The 23,728-nt window shown below is 37.2% G+C and overlaps 1 long non-coding RNA gene across 1 annotated transcript in view; it reads left to right on the plus strand.

The window, feature by feature from the left end:
* Positions 1-9,492: 9,492 nt before the first annotated feature.
* Positions 9,493-23,728, plus strand: part of LOC108531852 (uncharacterized) — a 52,184-nt gene continuing 37,948 nt past the window's right edge. Inside the window, exon 1 of the long non-coding RNA XR_001886302.1 lies at positions 9,493-9,577. This is a non-coding gene — a long non-coding RNA (uncharacterized LOC108531852). The remainder of the gene's footprint in view (positions 9,578-23,728) is intronic.

Raw genomic sequence — 23,728 nt, forward strand, 5'->3', positions numbered from 1 at the left:
AAAATATTTCGGTATAATGAAATTATTTCCCTGATGCAAGGTTTCATTTAGAAGAGTTTGTTTTCTGTATGAAGCATCCAAAGTAATAAATGATTTCTTCATCCTTGTGCCATATCATCAAGAATTACTTATTTTCCACTTTGTTGTGATTTTAAAGCTAATTTGGAATCAAAACTGAAGTGAGAAGTTGAACAGTAGCCCAGTTTTGTTCCTGCTTGGAAGAATTAATTAATGTTTAACTTCCCGTATTTCTACCTACTCTCTTTCAAGAGCACACATAATTTTCCTTACCAGAAACCTCCTAAATTTCATAGCATTCACAATATACACTGACATGCTGTAGGAGGGGTGACATGTTATGTGCTTGAATTCAGAGTTTTTTCCCCCATTCTGTTTGATTTAATGCCTGGAAAGAGTAGTGGCATATGGACTCTGTTCTTATTCAAAGCCCAATTATGGTATGATTCCTGGCAAAAATATTCACGTTATACAAGACCACAAAGGGTTTTGAATTATTGACTCTACTCAATAAACTTAAGAGACCTCCTTGTTCTTGGTCCCATGGGGGAAAGGGGAGCACAGGCAAGGTAGTGGAAGGACATAAAAAAGGAAAGCAAGGAGAGATGAATATGCAAAATGCTGTTATTTTAAACCCTCTTGTTTTAGTTTACATTCAAGGAATTGTAATGTAATGGAAAGAGCACAGAATTAACAACTAAAATGATGGGATTCCGAGCAGGCTAAACTTAAAGTACCTTCCTCACTACAAGCCTACCTGCCTCTGTACCCACTGTTTCCTCCTCCCATTGTGGAGGTGACGCTCCTTGCCATTGGGCCAATCCTCTCACCAACATCAGAAGCCCATTTCTTTCTTATCCTGTTTTTATTACCCTCCTTCTCTTCTATATCTTCTCCTCTCTTTCTACTGGAATTTCCTCATCAACGTTTAAACATATAGAAGTCTTTTAATTTACAAACATCTCTTTATCCCCTCTTTTCCCCTCCTGTTACCACCCTAATCCTCTCTGTCTTTTCCTGTGCATAAGAAGCAGCACAGCAAGGCAACACTTGTCTTTACTCAACAGCTCCATTTGCTTAGCTCTCATTCATTAATTAATCTTCCTCTGAAAGGGCTAAACCAAAGTTATCAATCATCTCCCTGTAGCTAAATTCAACAAACTTTAAGTTTCTTATCACTTACCCTCTTTTCAAAGCACAACAAAGCTGACCATGCCACTCCAGTAGATCCTCTACTGACTTGGTTTCCATAACACTAGATCCTTTTGGATTTTCTACTGCCTCTTCAGTTGCTCCTTCTCCTTCTTCATTGACCAGTGCTCCTCCATCTGATCTGAAACGCTAGACTTCTCCAAGTTTCAGTCTTCGGCTCTCTTTTCTTCTCCTTAGACCAAGATTTCTCAGTAGTTTTGGGTCTTAAAAAATCCTTGACAAGGCCGGGCGCATTGGCTCACGCCTGTAATCCCAGCACTTTGGGAGGCTGAGGTGGGCGGATCACGAGGTCAGGAGATCGAGACCATCCTGGCTAACATGGTGAAACCCCGTCTTCACTAAAATACAAAAAATTAGCCGGGCGTGGTGGCGGGCGCTTGTAGTCCTAGCTACTCAGGAGGCTAAGGCAGGAGAATGGCGTGAACTCAGGAGGTGGAACTTGCAGTGAGCAGAGATGGTGCCACTGCACTCCAGCGTGGGCAACAGAGCAAGACTCTGCCTCAAAAAAAAAAAAAAAAAANGTTGCTCCTTCTCCTTCTTCATTGACCAGTGCTCCTCCATCTGATCTGAAACGCTAGACTTCTCCAAGTTTCAGTCTTCGGCTCTCTTTTCTTCTCCTTAGACCAAGATTTCTCAGTAGTTTTTGGGTCTTAAAAAATCCTTGACAAGGCCGGGCGCATTGGCTCACGCCTGTAATCCCAGCACTTTGGGAGGCTGAGGTGGGCGGATCACGAGGTCAGGAGATCGAGACCATCCTGGCTAACATGGTGAAACCCCGTCTTCACTAAAAATACAAAAAATTAGCCGGGCGTGGTGGCGGGCGCTTGTAGTCCTAGCTACTCAGGAGGCTAAGGCAGGAGAATGGCGTGAACTCAGGAGGTGGAACTTGCAGTGAGCAGAGATGGTGCCACTGCACTCCAGCGTGGGCAACAGAGCAAGACTCTGCCTCAAAAAAAAAAAAAAAAAAAAAAAAAAAAAATCCTTGACAAAAAATTATTGCTATAACTTCCAGTATATCAGCATGATCAGTAAGTTGCAGACATAATAAACTAAAAATACTATTAATACTCTTTTGGAGATAGAATGATAGTTTTCTATGGATATGTTTGTTTTGGCTAATATTATCAGCCCACTCATTTTGTATGGTTCTCCTCCCACTAAGGATATCAACTTGAATGTAAGTCAATAGTATGAGTAGGGCAAACTTTTGTTTATCTTTTTTTATTTTTTTAACTAAAATTTCTTCTGGATTGTTTAAACCTTATCCAAGTAGACTTAAAATTCTTATTACAAATGTCTACTATGTAATTAGTGTGTAATCCCAACACTTTAGGAGGCTGAGAAAGGAGGATCACTTGAGGCCAGGAGTTGAAAACCAGCCTGGTCAACATAGTGAGACCTTGTCTCTACAAAAGAAAAAAAAATTAGCCAGATATGGTAGAACTTGCTTGCAGTCCCGACTACTCAGGAGGCTAAGGCAGAAGATCACTTAAGCCCAGGAATTTGGGGGCTGCAGTGAGCTATGACTGTGCCACCACACTCCAGTCTGGGTGACAGAGCAAGAATCCATCAAAACAAACAAACAAACAAACGAACAACAACAACAACAAAAAACTACCAAAAAATCCCCCAAATCCATAAATTCTACTATAAAAAATGCTAACACGGTATGGTATGTGGTACACGGTGAATGGCAAGAGTGCTTTTTCCCTATGTACAACTAAAGATGACTTTTTAGCTAACCTTTCTTGAAAAAAGAAAGGCAATAAGCTTAGCTTGTCTTTTAAAAATGTAATTCCTTTATTTTCATTAATTCTTAAAACTCATGCATTAACATAATACATTTCTGTTAATAAATAACTGGCTCAAGCCAAAATAATTTTTAAATTGTATTTATTTAGAAGCATTCAAAATGTCAACAACATGGCTGCAACTCTGTTTTTTTGTTTTTGTTTTTTTTTTTACAATTATAGAGTTGTATTCAGTTATCAAAACAACAATTATTTTGTATAAACTGCATCAGAGACAACTGAAGATGAAAGAACTACCATCTCCACGTAAAACTAATTTGTGCAGTGCACCAATAAGAACCTATTTAAATTTCCATGTCAATTTACAACCCCCATACTGTGCCAGGTAAGGTTAGTGGCTATTGAAAATACTACCTGGACAGGGCTATCTAAAGACACATTGGGTAGTGTGTTAGCGATACAAAAAAAGACACTGTACAATTTAAAAACAAATTTTATACAGCCTTACATTTCAATTTGTTTCTTTAAAAAGAGTCAGTTGTGTACAGGGGAGTTAAATGCTTGTAAGACAAGAAAAACACTGCACTAGACCCAAATTATTAACATTGTCCTTATCTCCTCCTCCTCCTTCTCCTCTTCCTCCTCCTTCTTCTTCCTCTTCTTCATCTTCATCTTCTTCATCTTTTTCCTCCTCCTCATCTTCATCTTCCTCGTCTTCCTTCTTGTTCTTACTCCCCCCCAACCCCACCTTTTTTTTTTTTGGCTACATCAGTCTTTCCTTTAGCTCAGTGTGCAGCAATATTCTTTTGGTATTTTTCCTTCAGCTTTGCATCTTTCTTTTATAAGGCTGCCTGTCATCTGCAGCAGTGTCATTCCATGTCTCTCCCAGTTTCTTTGCAAAAATGGATAGGCTGGGATGTTCTCTTTCAATTTTTGGGCGATACTCAGAAAAGAATGAGGCCGAAGGAGGTCTCTTGGGTGCATTGGCATCTTTGAATTTCTTTTTTCTTTCTTCTTTAGGAGGGACATGGGTTTCATTTCTCTTTTGTAATGAACATTGTCTACCTTTGCTGTGTCTTCAGATTTTTCTTTCTTCTTGGCAGACATGGTCTTCCACCCCTCTGGGCACTTCTTAGAAAACTCTGAGAAATTGACTGAACATTTGGGTGCTTCTTCTTCTGCTCCTCCCAGCAAATTTTCACAAAGAATACTGTGAAGATATTTTGCCTCTTGGCTTCTCAGGCTGTCCTTTGCCCAAGTTTAGTTATTTTTTGTCAGCAAGCCACAGAATTATCCACAATCACCCAGTGCCCATCTGGTTTTCACTTGCCCTGGCATTGTCTTTATGGAGCTCAATGTACTGCAACTGAGATTTACTTTTTTAAAGGTAAACTTGATAGATTTAATTAAATTTGTCAGTTGAGTTTAATTAATATTATTTACAACACAAAGATTTATTGTGAATGCTGAATAGTAAACCTCTTAAAATAGTAAGTCAAAGCGGTGTAAATAAAAATGCAGCTTAGGACATATATAAAAGTCAAAGTCTTTGGTTTAAAGCTTTAACAAATCATTTTCTTTGTGAGTGACATGATTAGGCTCAAATATAGACCTAGAAGTTACAAAATTATTATGCAGATGTGTGTTGGTTTCCCAATCTCTTTTATAAGCCTAAATATGCTTAAAAGTATTATTCGAACCAAAAGGAAAGAATGAAATTTACACATGTAATTTGAAACTTGTGCTCGGTTTTTGCTACAAAAATACTCAATTCTAGGTCAAATATAAGAAGTAAGCATTCAACTACTTCATTTTCGACGATGATCAGGCAATTTCTGTCCTTGTTTTTGGTGTTTCTTAAATAAGAAAACGTTGCTCATAAATCAAAAAAGTTGAAAACCACAGCAAAATGTTCACTGCTTCACTGTAAATGGCAGGATACTCTGTCGTCGTAGAAACCCAGAACTCATATGGGGCAGAACTCGTATTGTCATTTGTAGTGAATAATCAGACTTCAGCTCAGAGTTCTTCCTCTGCTCTGAAAATCAAGTTCTCATGTAAGGAGAAAATCTAGAGAAAGCATCCCTCACCAAGTCAGACACTTGGATTGAAGGGAAAAGTACACTCAGTGTCGCTCTTTAGTTCTCTGGATGGTTTTCAATACGCTCATAGCCTCCTTCAATTTCAAGCCCAAACAGCAGTTGAAACATTTCACAATTTCCTTCTGTGACTTGCTTTTTCCTAAAGATTCAATTTCTTTAAATTCAATAATCCTGTCATTTGAAATAAAAAAAAATTTCTGGGCCATACAAAGACTTGTTCATCTGGATAAGGTGATGGAAAATGGCCACTAAATAGCCTAGTTTCTGCAGCCACTCTTTATCTTGAAAGCCTCTAGCAAAATCTGACCTACTAATTTCTTGAAAGTGCTCCCTTTCAGCTCAAACACCCTGTTGAGAACTCCTCCTCTGCCAGCCCACTGGATGTAGAAGGTTTGTTAGGTGGCCTCCTTAAAGATTCTCATACCATCTTCAAGCCATCTTCAGTGAACTGATCTGTGTTTAATAGTAATCATCCTTGTAGCATTACTCATATATTTTTTTTTTCATTTTGTATTTAAGAGTTTTCAACACCAGTAGTTCTCTGGAAAGAAGTCAGTGTCTTGTGATGTCAGTGTGAAGGTGAATTTTCTTGGGGTACCATCAATGCAGATGCCAGTGCCGTTCTTGCAAAATAGACTTTCTGTTTTCAGATACAAAGATGAAGAGAAAAAGTATCTTCTCCTTTACTTGTTTTGGGCAACATTCTGCAGTAGAAAAAAAAAGCACTTAAATTTCAACATTATTTATAAATCTTACAAATGCTACAGCATGATGTTTATTGGAGAAATTTGTTTATTCATCAAAATGGACAAAGAAGCCATAATTTTTCAACGTATTGTACAAAATGCCTTCAGCATCATGTGGCATGCCATCAATATGTCAACATACTATGCTGGTTGAGAGCGTGACTTTTTCAGTTTCTTGTATGGAATCTCATTCTAGCATTTTCCTAATTATGACTTTACCTGCTATCATTATTAAATTCTCATCAACTATGCAACTTTTCCTTTCCTAGGCTATACTTCATGCTTTGGATAACTCCAAAATAATTTGCTTTCAGAGCCTTTTCCTTGAGTGTGACTTTTTTTTAAAACAAAATATTTATTTTGTTTGAGTTTCAAATTATTGTTTAAAATAATCAGCATCTTTATTTGTTAAATGGCTGTAATTTGTAGTTAAATGTCTTTTCAATTTTGCTAGTTATTGCTGCATTTTTAGTTGTTTGGTATTGACTGTGCACAATAGAATAGATCAACTGGGATATAAAACTCATTGTTAAGTAGCTTTCATTGTAAAGGTGAACTTCCTTTTGGATTCTCTGCACTGGGGCAGTGAATTGACTCAAAAGATTTTATTTCCTTATCCAACCTTATCAAAACTGTCCAGAAGCCTAAGCCTAGAATCTTTCTTTTCTATCTCATACTTCATCTTCAGAAAGCATCAACCCAATGTTCAGATATATTTGTGGAACACAAATGCAGATAAAATATAAAACAGAAAGGTACAGCAGGGCATGGTGGCTCACGCCTGTAATCCTAGCACTTTGGGAGGCCGACGCAGGCAGATCCCGAGGTCAGGCGATCGAGACCAGCCTGGCCAACATGGTGAAACCCTGTCTCTACTAAAAACACAAAAGTTAGCTGGGAGTTGTGGCACGCGCCTGTAATCTCAGCTACTCTGGAGGCTGAGGCAGGAGAATTGCTTGAACCCAGGAGCGGGAGGTTGCAGTGAGCTGAGATCATGCCATTATACTCCAACCTGGGTGACAGGGCCAGACTCCATCTCAAAAAACTGAAACAAACAAACAAAAAAACCCCATAACAACAACAACAGCAGCAACAACAACAACAAAAAAACAAAAACAGAAAGGTACAATAACTGAAAAAATCTCAAGAAATGCAAAACCTACAATATGGTCTATTTTTAACTTACTGAATTCACATTCAGCATTTATTACAATAAGCAGCAGGGATCACATGAGTCTTGGTGTGTATAAGTATCTTCTTTAGGGTGAAAAGGTCCCGCTGATTGTCTGTTACACCTGTAGAGCTTATTTGCTTCCTTGTCAGTAGGCTGTGTATAAAGGGAGGTGGGAAAGGTAACTTGGAGGGAGAAGTTGGACATCATTTTCCTACCTTCCTCACCTTTGTGTAGCATAGTACTCAACAGATACCCAAGGCCTCCCTCATCTGGCATCAGTATCTGAGAATGGATGTATCTAAATAAATATTGTCCTATGTACAGTAGGACAAAATCTGATGTTTAATATTTCTTCAATCAGTATTTCACATGGAAGCTCTCGAGACATTTAGCAGCCCACTAGGATTCTGTAGAACTTGTGTTGAGAAAACTTGTTGAGACAATCTCACCTACACTCATGGCTTCGGTTATCTAACGCTTTCAAATTTATGTCTCCTGTTGGTTCTGGATTTAAAATTGCTGACTCACCATCTCCTCTTGATCATTTCATAGGCACATCAAACTCAGAATGCCTAAACTTAATTCTCAATTGTGTCTCTACTCCCTCTGCAACCATGCAAAAAAGAAAATTGTGAGCCACTTCCAGTGTTGTTCCCCTCAGCAAATGGCACCAATGTCCACACCCCAGCAACTGGGACATCATGGACATCATTTTTTACTCATTTTCCTTAATTGTACCTTCCATTCCATGTTTAATCAGTCTCTAATTCCTGTTGATTCTGTTTACTAAATGTCACAACACTGAATCTTATTCTATATCCCCACCACTCCAAATCAAACTATTCCCTTTTTTAGGGCTGAATTTCCAGAAGAGTCTCTTACCTGGTCTTATCTATTATGAAACAAGTCCAAGCCATTCTCTACTTTGTTGCCAGTTGGTTGACTTTCTAAAATGCAAAATCTTATCACGTTTCTCCCTGCTTAAAACTTCTCAATAACTACCAGCACATTGCTCTTAAGATGAAGACGAATATCCTTAATAGGGCATACAACGATGTGTATGATCCTCCCCTTCTAACCTCACAAACCTCTTCTCTGACTTTTGCCTTCCCTTACTGTATTCCATCCATGAATACTTATCAATCCCCCCTTTCAAGAGGCTCCCTCACGTTGTCTTCCCTCTGCTTATAAACCTCCCACTCCTTTCATCTCACTCTTACTCATCCTTCAGATCTGAGTTGAAATGTCATTTCCTCAGAGTAGCAAGAATTTCCTTAGTTCTGTGTATTTCTGCCTAATTTCACTTACCACAATTCTAATTGCACAGTTTGTTGGTTATTGTCTATCCCTGAAGCAGCTCTGATTGCTCTTGAAAGGCAGGGATTGCATTTGTTGTGTTTACCACCTATCTCCAGCATTAACACACAATAAAAACAATTGGTGGGACAAATGAGTAAATGAATTATTAAATTGACTAATTTGCTTCTTTCATGCTGTTGCTCTCAAGTTTAGGAATAAAATCACTATACTCATTACATAAAAGAAATCTGAATTTCTAATTTTAGGGTATTTTATTAGTTGAACTTTTACTATAAGCAAAATTGCGTAGCTTTGAAATACCTTTTTTAAAAATGTTGCCTAGTCTACCATCTCATGTATGTTGTAAGTTTTATGTGATTAAATGAGTTTTGATATACAGCAAAATAACAACATGAAATTGTAAATTATACTAATAGTCTGTGACTTTATTAGCATGAAAAAACTTCCCATTTATTTATAAGACCAAATAAAAATATTAACTTGAGATTAGCACTGCAGCTGTTGAGTATTTCAGTGCTATTAAATATTGGAGGACATAATTTTAAAATGTACAAAGATCATACACAGATCATTTTATAGTTTTATTTTCTTACTATTATTTAGAAAAGACATTTTGAAATCAGTGTTTCCCACAAAGAAAATACTTAAATATGTAATTTTAATACATACGTATGCCAAAATTAATATTTATTTATTTTTGTTTGGATATAAGCCAACATAGACATGAATGTAGCTCTTTTCTCCTGAGATGGAAGAACAACTATTCACATTCAATCAGAGCATCTAGATGTAAATGAGCTGTTCATCTAGAGTCCACAGGATGTTCACTTTGGCTTCAATCCTTCCAGACTGGATCCATACCAAGACTTTATATTATTACTATTAATTAGCAGTTCTGGCAAAATTAAGGAATATTGTTATGTCAGCTTGAAATCCTTTAGACTGACTAGTGATCTCAAAAAAAGGTAAGATTTGATCAATAATTATTTAAAGTATGATGATTAAAATTAAATTCCTGATGTGATCCATGATTTTTTTTTTTCCTCTCTTACTCTGTTTTAGAAAACAGGGTAGGTATTTATCAGAGAGGAATCCAAAATCAGAGGTAGAAAAAGGCATGGATTTTAAGGTCTTCTCTGTCTTCATTTAGTCTTCCCTTTCTTTCCACAGATTACAGATCCAGACTCCTGTGCCTTACCACTGCCCATGGCCAACTCTCTGCTGATGACCGGGCATGACTACACCAGTTGTTGGGTATTTTGACTAGAATACCAACCAAGTCATTAGAAATACAATGCTTTGTTCTTTCTAGCTCCAAGATATGAACATGTGAGAACCTAAACAAACAAAATCCCAACAAGAGTGTCAGATATGCAAATTGCAGTTAACCCTTGAACAACAGAGAGGGTAGAGGTACTGATCACTGGCACAGTTGAAAATTCAAGTACAAGTTTTGACTCTCCCAAAACTTAATTACTAATAACCTACTGTTGACTAGAAGCCTACTGATAATATAAATGATTTATTAACACATATTTTATATGTTATATGGATTAGGTACTGTATTCTTATAATAAAGTAAGCTAGAGCAAAGAAAATGTTATTAAGAAAATCACAAGAAAGAGAAAAGATATTTACTCTCCGTTGAGTAGAAGTGGCTCATGATAAAGATCTTCATTCTCATCGTCTTCAAACTGGGTAGGCTGAGGAGGAGCAATAAGAGAAGGGATTGGTCTTGCCATCTCAGGGGTGGCAGAGATGGAAAACAATCCACATATAAATATGGACCCATGTAGTTCAAAGGTCAACTGTATTTCCCTTAAATTACTTTAAATTACTTGTCTGACCTGAGATTTTCCTGACCGTAATCCAAGAGATTGACACATTTTTAAAGTTTGTTCTTATGTTTTGCAAAATGACAATTTGTTTTCCAGAAGTTACCCACCACCATGATTTAAGACAGAAGAAGCCTGAGGTTCTCCCAAGGTCTATTGAGCATAAGAGTTTCTTGCCTTCTAGTAAAATAAACCCATATTTGTAAAGTGTCTGCACCAGAAAAATCTTCCACATTATCTTGTGTTTAAGTATTAGGATTGTACAATACATTTCTTAGAAGAATTCTGCCTACTACTCATGCAAACACCAAGCAGGACAAATACAAAGGTGACCACATATAGACAAATCATATTCAAACTGCTGAAAACCAACAACAAAAAACAAATCTTAGAGGGAAAAGAAACCTCGCATGGGGAAACAATGATCTAAATGATGGCCAGTTTTGCAGGCCAGAAGACAGTGAAATGATGCCTTTACAGTACGGAAAGAAAGACAAAGTCTACGTAGAATTCTATGTCCAATAAAAATATCCTAAAAAAGAAGGCAAAATAAAACATTTCCAGTAGACAAAAGCTGAGAGCACTAGTCTTTGGTAGATTTGTACTACACAAAATGCTATGAAGAGGTTTTCAGGCTGAATAAATATACCAGTTGGAACCTAAATGAAGCATGAAGAGTACTAGAAACAGCAAAGATTAAAGGCTACTTTAGCATCTTTATTTTTAATACACATGTACCTATAAATTTTAACTTCTTCAAAAAATTGACTTTTAAGATAAAATAACAACAATGTATTGAGCTACAGCATATGTAGAAGTAAAATATAGGAAAATAAGAGCACAAGGACGAGAAGCATAGACACATAGAATTGTATATTTACCAGGTTCTTACATTGTTTGTGAAGTAATATATTATTATTTTAATGTCAATTGGGATAAACTTAAAGGCATATATTCTATACTGAGCAATCTATAAAAAACGAAGCATATCTAAAAATTCAATGGATGAGATTAAATTAAATACTAAAACTACTTTATTAACCCAAAACAAGACAAGGAAAAGGGATGAAATGAGACAAATGTCACAAATAAAAAATCAATGGTAGGTTGTAATCCAATCATATTAATAATTACACTGAATATAAATGAACTAAGCACTCACCCCCAAAAAAGTGATTATCAGATAGGAAAAAAGAAAGACCTATCTATATGCTCTTTATAAGAACATATTTAAGGCCCAGCTCAGTGGCTCACGCCTGTAATCCCAGCACTTTGGGAGGCTGAGGCAGGCGGATCACGAGGTCAGGAGTTTGAGACCAGCCGGCCAACATAGTGAAACCCCATCTCTACGAAAAATACAAAAATTAGCTCATGGTGGTGCACACGTGTACTCCCAGCTACTAGGGAGGTTGAGGCGAAGAATCGCTTGAACCTGGGAGGCAGAGGTTGCAGTGAACCGAGATCACGCCATTGCACTCCAACCTGGGCGACAGAGCGAGACTCCATCTTGGGGGAAAAAAAAAAAAGAAACGTATTTAAATAACATGACATAGTCAGGTTGAAAGCAATAAGTTGGGGAAAAATACCATGAAAAAAGGAAGTATAAGAAAGCTGGTGTGGTTATATAAATATTAGTTGAAGGAGATGTCAAGACAAAGATTATTATCAGAGATAGGGAAGTATGTTACATAATGATAAATGGATTGATTCATCAAGAAAATATAAAGGTCTTAATTGTGCACCTAATGACAGAGCATGAAACAAAAGATGACAGGACAAAAGGAGAAATAGGCAAATTCTCATTTAGCTAGTGTGGTGGTTTGGTTTATATGTCAACTTGAGTAAGCTACAGTGCCCAGTTATTTAATCAAACACCAATGTAGGTGTTGCTTTGAAGATACGTTGTACATGTGGTTAGATCTACATTCAGTTGACTGTAACTAAAGGATATTACATGATAATGTGGATGTGGGTTCGCCTAATCAGTTGAAAACCCTAGAGCAAATACAAGTTTCCTGGAACAGAAGATATTCTGCCTCAAGATTAAAGCACTAACATCTGAGTTTTCAGCCTGCTGACGTATCTTATTGATTTCAGACTTGACAGCTCCTAAAATCACATGAGCTAATTCCTTAAATAATTGTCTTAATACATAGATATGTATATCTTCTATTGTGTCTGTTTCTTTGGAGAACCCTGACTGACATAGTGATATTAGCATCGCTTTGCCTAAGTAGACAATATAATCAGTAAATATACAGAAGATTTGAACAGCATTATTAACCAAGTTGATCTAATTAACAAAGGCAGATATAAATTATTTCATGTACTTATGGAACATTCATAAAGATCAACATATGCTGCATCATAAAACACATCTCAACAAATATCAAAGATTGAAGTGATACATAGTATATTTTGTGACCACAACAGTATTAAAGTGGAAATTGGTAACAAATTTAAGTAGAAAATCCCCAATATTTAGAAATTCAGCAACATTCTTTTAAATAACCCATGTGTCAAGTGAGAAATTATGTTGGGGATTAGAAAATTTTTTGAACTGATTGATAATAGAAAACATTATAAATGTGTCAGATGCGGCTAAAAAAGTGCTTACGTGGAAAGTTATAGCTTTACATGCTTATGTTTAAAAAGAAGAAAGGCTTATAATCAATGACCTACTTCTGCTTTAAAACCTGGACTAAAACTCTGGTTTCCATTGTAACATGTAAGGGTTTGGAAGTCATTACTTCATCCTAACAACAGACAAAAGCTGAAAAGGGCCTGGAAAATAAAACTCGTCTCAGATCTATCAGAGAAGTGAGTTCACAGGGCAAACTACTTTCCTAAAAATTAGAGAGACTGAATACAGAGGATCACAACTTAAAGGAGAAGAAACCCACAAACAGAAACCTCCACAGGAACCAGTGCTGGGCTATATAAACCTAAATTCTAATTGACAAATTCTTAGAGCCTTAATGTGGAGAAATCTAAGAGTTAAAGCTCCAGGGGAACCCAGTCATATGGGAACCCCCACACTTTCATGAGTTTACCATTAAGAGATTGACCCTATTCTCACAGTAGATATTGAAGAAAAATCCTCTCATGCTTCTGGCAGGGGAAGGGGAAAGTAATCATTTAAAAGTATACCAGAGCATGCCATTCTTCTTAACAAGGCCTGCCCTCAGGAGAAACTATTTTTACCAGAGCCTAACCTATTGGAGTTTTTCAGAGCCCAGCTGACTGAGGAAAAGGAAATATTCAACTCTACCCCACTCTAGCTATCCTCTTCCACCTAAAAGGGGAGATAAGTGAGAAGCACATACAAAGGTCACAGTCCAGAGGCACAGGCTCACTAAAACACTGAGTGCTCATCACAGTACTAAAGAAATCTACCCTACCCACACTGTCCTACCTCACTAAAGGCCTGTTTACTACAGTTTCTTTTACCCAGTCCATGCCCACCTTTCAACAAAAAAATTATAAAGCATACTTAGAGGCAAAAGGTACAGTTTGAAAAAAGTAAGCATCAGCCCAGAGTTGGATATAGCAGGAATGTTGCAGTTACCAGATTAGGAATTCTAAAAAATTATGATTGATGTGTTAAGGGCTCTACTGGACAAAGTAGAGAACATGGAAGAATGGACACATAATGTAAGCAAAGTGATGGAAATTCTAAGATGGAAAAAAAATAAATACTAAAAAAAGAAATGCTAGAGATAAATAACCCTGTGACAGAAATGAAGAATGACTTTGGTGAGCTCATTAGTGGACTGGAGACAGCTGAGAAAAAAAAAAATCTCTGAGCTTAAGGATATGTCAGTAGAAACTTTCAAAACTGAAAAGCAAAGAGTAAAATACTAAAAACAATGAAATGAAATACCTAAGAAATGTGATAAAACTACAAAAGGTGTGAATACATGTAATGGAAATATCAGGAGAAGAAAGAGCAAGCAAAAGCAATAATTAAAGCAATAAGGATGCAATTTTCCCCAAATTCATGACAGATATCAAACCACAGATCCAGGAAGTGGAGAGAACACCAAGCAGGATAAATGTAAAGAAACAAAAAACAAAAAACAAAAACAAAAAAAAACCCAAACCAAATCAAAGACAACTTCCTGAAAGAAGTCATAGGAAAAAAAACACCTTACCTCTAGAGAATCAAAAGTAAGAATTACATCCAATTTTCTTCAGGGATGCATGCAAGCATGAAGAGAGTAGAGTAAGTTATTTATGGTGTGTATTAGTCCATTTTCATACTGCTGATAAAGAGACACCCAAGACTGGTTAATTTATAAAGAAAAACGGGTTTAATTGACTCACATTCCACATGGCTGGGGAGGCCTCACAATGATGGTGGGAGGCAAAAGTCATGTCTTACATGGTGGCACAGAAGAGAAAATGAGAACCAAGTGAAACAGATTTCCCCTTATAAAAACTATCAGATCTTGTGAGACTTATTCACTACCATGAGAACAGTATGGGGAAAACTGTCCCCATGATTTAATTACCTCCTATGGGGTCCCTCCCATGACACATGAGGAATTATGAGAGCTACAATTGAAGATATGAGATTTGAGTGGGGACACAGCCAAATCATATAATTCTACCTCTGGCTCATCCCAAATCTCATGTTCTCACATTTCAAAACCAATTATGCCTTCTCAATGGTCCCCTAAAGTCTTAACTCATTTCAGCATTAACTCAAAAGTCTCATCTGACACAAGGCAAGTCCCTTCCACCTACAAGCCTGTAAAATCGAAATTAAGTTCGTTACTTCCTAGATACAATGAAGGTACAGGCATTTGGTAGATACACCTATTCCAAATAGAAGAAACGGGCCAAAATGAAGGGGCTAAAGGCCCCATGCAAGTCTGAAATCCAACAGGGCAGTCAAATTGTAAAGCTCCAAAATGATCTCCTTTGACTTCATGTCTCATATCCAGTTCAGACTGGTGCAAGATGTGGGTTCCCATGGTCTTTGGAAGCTCTGCCCCCGTGGCTCTACAGGGTACAGGCTCCCTCCCAGCTGCTTTCACGGGCTGGTGTTGAGTGCCTGTGGCTTCTCGAGGCACATTGTGCAAGCTGTCAGTTGACCTACCATTCTGGGGTCTGGAGGACAGTGGCCCTCTTCTCACAGTTTCCCGAAGCAGTGCCCCAGTGGAGACTTTGTGTGGGGGCTTCAACCCCACATTTTCCTTCTGCACTTCCCTAGCAGAGGTTCTTCATGAGGGATCATCCCTGCACAAACTTACTGGACCTCCAGGAGTTTCCATACATCCTCTAAAATCTAACCAGAGGTTCCCAAACCTCAATTCTTGACTTCTGTGCACCTGCAGACTCAGCACTATGTGGAAGCTGCCAAGGCTTGGGGCTTTCACCCTCTGAAGCCATGGCCTGAGTCATACCTCGACCCCTTTTAGCCATGGAATGGCTGGGACACAGGACACTAAGTCCCTAGGATGCACACAGAAGGGGGCCCTGGGCTCCACCCACAAAAGCATTTCTTCCTCCTAAGCCTCTGGACCTATGATGGGAGGGGCTGCTGCAAAGGTCTCTGACATGCCCTGGGGACATTTTCCCCATTGTCTTGGTGATTAACATCTGATTCCTTGTTACTCATGCAAATTTTTGCAGCTGGCTTGAATTTCTCCTCTGAAAATGGGATTTTCTTTCCTATTGCATTGTCAGTCCTCCAAACTATTCCAACGTCTGTCTGTTACCCAATTCCAAAGTCACTTCCACATTTCTGCGCATCTTTTCAGGAGCATCCCACTCTACTGTTACCAATTTGCTGTATTAGTCTGTTCTCATGCTGCTGATAAAGACATACCCAAGACTGGGCAATTTACAAAAGAAAGAGATTTAATGAACTTACAGTTCCATGTGGCTGGGGAAGCCTCACAATCATGGTGGAAGGCAAGGAGGAGCAAGTCACCTCTTACATGGATGGCAGCAGACAAAAGAGAGAGGTTGTGCAGGGAAACTCCCCTTATAATACCATCAGATCTTGTGAGACTTACTCACTATCATGGGAGCAGCACAGGAAAGACCTGCCCCCATGATTCAGTTACCTCCCACCAGATCTCTCCCACAACACATGGGAATTCAAGAAGAGATTTGGGTTGAGACATAGTCAAACTATATCAGTGCATTAAGGATTGTCATGTCTTTATGGAGTATTGACCCTTTTATCATTTTGTTATGTCCCTCTTTATCCCTGATAACTTTCCTTGTTCTGAAATCTGCTCTGTATGAAGTTACATAGCTACTCCTGCTTTCTTTTGATTGGTGTTAGCATAATTATCTTCACTCATTTTCTTTTACTCTATATGTTTCTTTATATTTAAGATGAGCTTTTTGTAGACAATGATAGTTTGGCCTTCTTTTTTGATTCACTTTGATATATGTATTTCAATCAGTGTATTTAGGCCATTGAGTTTTAAAATGATTATCAATGGATCTGGACTCATGTCTACCATATTTGTTAATGTTTTCTATTCATTTACCTTGTTCTTATTTTGTCTTCTATTCTGTTTCTGCCTTTTGTGGTTTTAAATGAGCATTTTATATGATTTCATTTTCTGTCCTTTCTTAGCATAACAGTTATACTTCTTTTTGTACTTTTAAAAGTGATGCTCTTAGTTTGTAATATACATTTACAACTAATCCAAGTCCAATTTCAAATAACACATTACCACTTCATATTATTACCAGTACTTTGTAATAAAATATTCCAAACTTCTCTCTCCCATATCTTATATCATTGTTGTCATTTATTTTACTTATACTTATAAGCATATATAATATCATAAGCTTAAATATATCTATATTCATACATATGTACCCACATAAGCACACATAAAAAATATAGATTTTTTAAAACAAACTACTGTTAGATCAATTAAGAGTAAGAAAAAAATAAAAGTTTGCATTTTACTTCCACTTATTTCTTCTTGATGCTCTGTTTCTCTTTACATAGATGAGAGTTTCTGAACTATATCATTTTCTTCTGTCTGAAGAACTTCTCTTAATGTTTTTGCAAGGCAATCCTAGCAACAAATTCACTCCATTTTGTTTGCTGAGAAAGTTTTATTTCTCTTTTGCATTTTCTTTTTTTTAATTCTTCACTTTGGAAAAATAATTTCACAAGGTACAGAATTCTAGGTAGGGGGTGGGGGTTTCTCTTAACATCACGACATGATTTGATTGTGGCCCCACCCAAATCTCATCTTGAATTGTAGCTCCATGAGTGGGGCTCTCATAGAGAACCTGTGCTAGGGCAGTGAGGAAGGGAAATGTGGGGTTGAAGCCCCCATACAGAGTCCCTAGTTGGGCACAACCTAGTGTAGCTGTGAGAAGAGGGCCACTGTCCAGACCCCAGAATGGTAGATCCACCAACGGCTTGCACCATGTGTCTGAAAAAGCCACAGACACTCAACACCAGCCCATGAAAGCAGCTGGGAGGGAGGATATACCCTGCAAAGCCACAGGGGCAGAGCTGCCCAAGACCATGGGAACCTACTTCTGGCATCAGTGTGACCTAGATGTGAGATATGGAGTCAAAGGAGATAATTTTGGAGCTCTAAGATTTGACCACCCCACTGGATTTTGGACTTGCATGGGACCTGTAGCGCCTTTGTTTTGTCCCATTTCTCCCATTTGGAATGGCTGTATTTACACAATGCTTATACCTCCCTTGTATCTAGAAAGTAACTAACATGCTTTTGATTTTACAGGCTCATAGGTAGAAGGGACTTGTCTTGTCTCAGGTGAGACACTGGACTGTGGACTTCTGAGTTAATACTGAAGTGAATTAAGACTTTGGGGGACTGTTGGGAAAGCATTATTGGTTTTCAAATGTGAGGACATGAGATTTGGGAGGGGCCAAGGGTGGAATGATATGGTTTGACTCTGTGTCCCCTCCCAAATCTCATCTTGAATTCCCACATGTTGTGAGAGGGACCCAGTGGGAGGTAATTGAATCATGGGGGTAGGTCTTCCCCATGCTCTTTTCATGATAGCGAACAAGTCTCACAAGATCTGACAGTATTATAAGGGGAGTTTCCCTGCACAAGCTTTCTCTTTTTGCCTGCTGCCATCCATGTAAGATGTGACTTGCTCCTCCTTGCCTTCTACTGTGATTGTGAGGCTTCCTCAGCCATGTGGAACTGTAAGTCCATTAAACCTCTTTCTTTTGTAAATTGCCCACTCTCAGGTCTGTCTTTATCAGTGTGTTAGAACAGTCTAATATGTGCACATAACAACAGAGTGTCAAAATATGTAAGCAAAAACTGATACAAGTGCAAGGAGAAATAGTTAAATCCAGTATTATTATTGGAGATTTTAACACACCCCTCTATTAGAAATGGACAGGTCCAGTAGGCAAGAAGATCAGTAACAACAGAGTTGAACTCAACAGCACCATCAATCAACTGGTTATAATGGATATCTATTGACTGCTTCATCTAACAACAGCAGAATACACATTCCTCCAAGCTTACATGGAACATTCATCAGTATAGAACACATTCTGGGTCAAAAAACACATACTGTAGCAAATTTGAAGGAATAGGAATCATACAGTCAGTGTCTTCTCTCAGAGTGCAGTAAAATTAAACTAGAAATCAAAAACAGGTAGTTGGAAAATTCCCGCATACTTAGAGATTAAACGACACACTTCTAAGTAACACATAGGTCAAAGAAGAAATCTCAAGATAAAATTTTAAATACTTTGAACTAAATGAAAATGAAAACACAACTTATCAAAACTTGTGGGATGCCTTTAAAATGCTTAAAGGGAAAGGTATACAATAGTACTTCCTTATTTGCAGTTTTAGTTTTTGTGGTTTCAGTTATCTGTGGTCATCCACAGTCTGAAAATATTAAGTGAAAAATTCCAAAAATAAACAATTCTTAAGTTTTAAATTGAATACTGTTCTGAGTAGCATGATAAAATCTCTTGCCTTCCCACTTCATCCCCGATGAGATGTAAATCCTCCTTTGTTCACCTTGTATACATTCACTACCTGGCCATTAGTCATTTAGTAGCAGTCTTTTTTTTTTTTTTTCAGAAAGGGTCTCACTCTGTCACCCAGGCTGGAGTGCAGTGGCTCAATCTTGGCTCACTGCAACCTCTACCTCCTGTGTTCAAGTGATTCTCCTGCCTCAGCTTTGCCCCCCTCCCCACCACCACTCCCACCACCCCGAGTAGCTGGGATTACAGGTATACCACCACGCCTGGCTAACTTTTGTATTTTTTGGTAGAGGTGGGGTTTCACCATGTGAGCCAGGCTGGTCTCGAATTTCTGGCCTCAGATCAAGTGATCTGCCTGCCTCAGATCAAGTGATCTGCCTGCCTCGGCCTCCCGGAGTGCTGGGATTACAGGCATGAGCTGGCTTGGTTATTAGATTGACTGTTGTGATATGGCAGTGCTTGTGTTCAAGTAACCCTTATTTTACTTAATGGCCCCAAAGTACAAAAGCAGAAATGCTGGCAATTCAGATATGCCAAAGGAAGCCAAAAAGTACTTCCTTTAAGTGAAAAGGTGAACATTCTTGACTTAATAAGAAAATAAAAAAATTATATGCTGAACTTGCTAACATCTATGGTAAAAATGAATCTTTTATCCATGATATTGTGAAGAAGGATAAAGAAATTCATGCTAGTTTTGCTGTCACACCTCATACTGCAAAAGTATGGCCACTCTAAGTGCCTAGTGAAGATGAAAAATGCATTACATTTGTGGGTGGAAGACAGAAATAGAAACATGTTCTGATTGATAGCATGTAGGCTGAGTACTATTCAAGGTTTCAGGCATCCACTGGAAGTCTTGGAACACAGCGCCTGTGGATAAGGGGAAACTACTGTAGTATTGAATGCATGTATTAGGAAAGCAGCAAGATCTAAAATCAATCATGCAAGCTTTTACCATAGAAAACTAGAGAAAGGGCAAATTAATCCAAAGTAAGCACAAGAAATAATAAATATTAGAGTAGAAATCAAAGAAAGTGAAATAGAAAATCAATAGGGAAAACTTTTGAAACCAAAAGCTGGTTCTTTGAAAAGATAACAAAATTGATAAGCTTCTAGCCAGGCTAGGGAAAAAAGAGAGAGGGCACAAATTACTACTATTGGAAGGAGGAGATTTCACTTCAGAGCCCATGGACATTGGAAGGATAATAAAGGGATACTATGAATAATTCTGTGCCCACAAATTTGATAACCTAGAGGAAATAGATGAATTTCTTGAAAAATCAAATCCGATAAAACTCACACAAGAAGAAACAGACAATCCAGATAGGCCTAGATCTACTAAAGAAATGAAATTAATAATTAATAACCTTCCAAAGCAGAAACCACGAGACCCCGATCAGTTCACTAGTAAATTCTACCAAATACTTAAGGAACAAATTATTTCAATTCTCTATAGTCTTTTCTAAAAGATAGAGGCATATGGAATATTTACTAACTCATTCTATGAGACCAGCTTCACCATAATGTCAAAATCAGGCAAAAACATTATGAGAAAAGAAAACTACGGATCAATATTTCTTATGAACATAGACACAAAAGCCCTCAACAAAATATTAGCAGACTGAATCCAGCAATGTATAAAAATAATTATATTCCATGACTAAGTGGGATTTATCCCAGGTATGCAAGGTTGGCTCAAATTTGAAAATCAATTACTGCAATCCATCACATCTACAGACTAAAGAAGAAAAATTACATGGTTATATCAAGAGACGCAGAAAAAGCATTTGTCAGAATTCAACACCTATTTGTAATAAAAACTCAGCTAGAATTTTAGAGGGGAACTCCCTCATCCTGATAAAGAATATCTACAAAACTCCTATAACTCACATGAGAATTAACGGTAAGAAACTAAAAGCTTTTCTACTAAGATCAGGAGCAAGACAAGGATGTTCCCTATCACCACTTCTTTCAACATTTTACTGGAAATTCTAGCTTATACAATAATACATGAAAAGGAAATAAAAGATACACTGATCGAGAAGAAATAAATAAAACTGTCTTTGTTCATGGATAATATGATCGTCGAGGTAGAAAATCTGAAGAAATCAACAAAACAATTCCTGAAACTGATATGTGATTATAGCAAGATTGCAGGGTACAAGGTTAACATACAAAATCCAATGTCTTTCCCATATGCTAGAAATGAAAAAGTGGAATTTGAAATTAAAGACAAAAATCCATTCAGATTAGTGCATCCCCAAAATGAAATAGTTAAGTATACATCCAACAAAATATGTGCAAGCTCTATATGAAAAAAACTACACAACTCTAATGAAAAAAAATCAAGGAACTAAATAAATGGAGAGAAGGCCGGGTGCAGTGTCTCATGCCTGTAATCCCAGCACTTTGGGAGGCCGAGGCAGGTGGATCATCTGCAGTCAGGAGTTCAAGGCCAACATGACCAACATGGCAAAACCCTATCTCTACTAAAAATACAAAAATTAGCTGGGTGTGGTGGTGTGCACCTGTAATCCCAGCTACTCAGGAGGCTGAGGCATGAGAATAGCTTGAACCTGGGAGGTGGGCCAAGATTGCACCATTGCACTCCACCCTGGGTGACAGAGTGAGATTCCATCAAAAAAAAAAAAAAAAAAAAAAAAAAAAAAAAAAAAAAAAAAGAGATAAATTAAGAGTTATTTCATGCCCATGCAAGGAAGAGTCAATATTGTTAAGATGTCATTTCCTCCCAAATTGATCTACAGATTCAATGAAATTCCAACTAAAATCCTGACAAGTTATTTTGCAGATATCAACAAACTGATTCCAAAGTTTCTGTGGAGAGGCAAATGACCTGAAATAGACAACAAAATATTGAGTGAAGTTGGGAGAACTGACACTATTCAACTAGGTTACAAATGAACTGGGAAAATAGTTTCATAGTTGGCTTTGTTCTATAGTTTACATTAGGGTTAACTCTAGGTGCTGTACATTCTGTGGGTTTTGAAAAATGCATTATATGCTGTTTGGGAAAAACCAAAAACAGTAAGTGAGCAATATATGCCTTATCAGCCTATCTTTATTAATTCACATATTTAAAGCAGACTTATTCATATAAAGCTTTGCTTCTTATAAGAAGTAACTTTAATACTGGCTTTCTCTTTAAAATAAGCTGAAGCTGTTTGAGATCATATAAAACATTGTATATTGACTAATAGGGAAAAACTTTCTTGTGTATACAGGATTTTGTAATTAAGGTTGAAAATGTAATCTTTAATCCCAAAAGGCTTAAAAAAATTTTATCCCCCACATGTAAAGTGAACATGTGATGTTTGTCTTTCTATGCCTGGCTTATTTCATTTAGCATGAGGTCCATCATGCTCATTCATGCTGCCTCAAATGACAAGATTTTATTATTTTAACGCCTAAATATTATTCCATTGTGTGTATATACATGACATTTTCTTTATCCATTCATCGTTGGAAAGACACTTAGGATGATTTTATATCTTGGCTATTGTGAATAGTGCTGCAATAAACATGAGAGTGCAAATATTTCTTTGACATACTGATTTCATTTCCTTTGGACACATACCCAGTAGTGGGGTTGCTTGACCATATGATATTTCTATTTGGAGTTTTTCGAGGAAACTTCACACTGTTTTTTATAATGGCTGTACTAATTTGCATTCTTACCAACAGTGTAGGAGAGTTCCCTTTTCTTTGCATCCTCACTTGCATTTGCTATTATTTGCCTTTTTGATATGGATAATAGCCATTTTAACTGGGGTGAGATAATATTGTGGTTTTGATATGCATTTTCCTTATGATTAGTGATGTTGATCGTTTTTTATTATACTTGTTGGCCATTTGTATGTCTTCCTTTGAGAAATGTTCATTCAGGTCCTTTGCCCACTTTTTGATCAGGTCATTTGTTTTCTTCCTACTGAGTGCCTTAAATATTTTAGATATCAACCCCATATCAGACATTCAGTTTGAAAATATTTTCTCTCATTCTGTAGATTGTCTCTTTATTCTGTTGATTGGTTCCTTCTCCATGCAGAAAATTTTTAGTTTGATATAATCACATTTGTCTATTTTTGCTTCTGTTGCCTGTGCTTTTGAGGTCTTACCCAAGAAATGCTTGCCCAGACCAATGTCCTGAAGCCTTTCCCCAATGTTTTTTCTAGTAGTTTCACAATTCCAGGTCTTACATTTAAGTCTTTAATTCATTTTGATTTTATTTTTATATATTATGAGAGAAATAAATCTGATTTCAAATTTCTGATTTCTTCTGCATTTAGATATCTAGTTTTACCAGCACCAATTATTGATGAGACTGTTCTTTCCCTTATATGTTCTTGGTGCCTTTGTTAAAAATGATTTGGTTGTAAATGTCTGGATTTACTTCTGAGTTCTCTATTCTGTTTCATTGGTCTATGTGTCTGTTTTTATGCCAGTACCATGCTGTTTTGGTTACTATAGCTTTGTAGTATATTTTTCTTTTTTTTTAATTTTTTTTTTTTTTATTAAACTTTAAGTTCTAGGGTACATGTGCATAACATGTAGGTTTGTTACATATGTATACTT

The sequence above is a fragment of the Rhinopithecus bieti genome, unplaced genomic scaffold (genome assembly GCF_001698545.2).
Source record: "Rhinopithecus bieti isolate Rb0 unplaced genomic scaffold, ASM169854v2 scaffold_9615, whole genome shotgun sequence".
Lineage (NCBI taxonomy): Eukaryota > Metazoa > Chordata > Mammalia > Primates > Cercopithecidae > Rhinopithecus > Rhinopithecus bieti.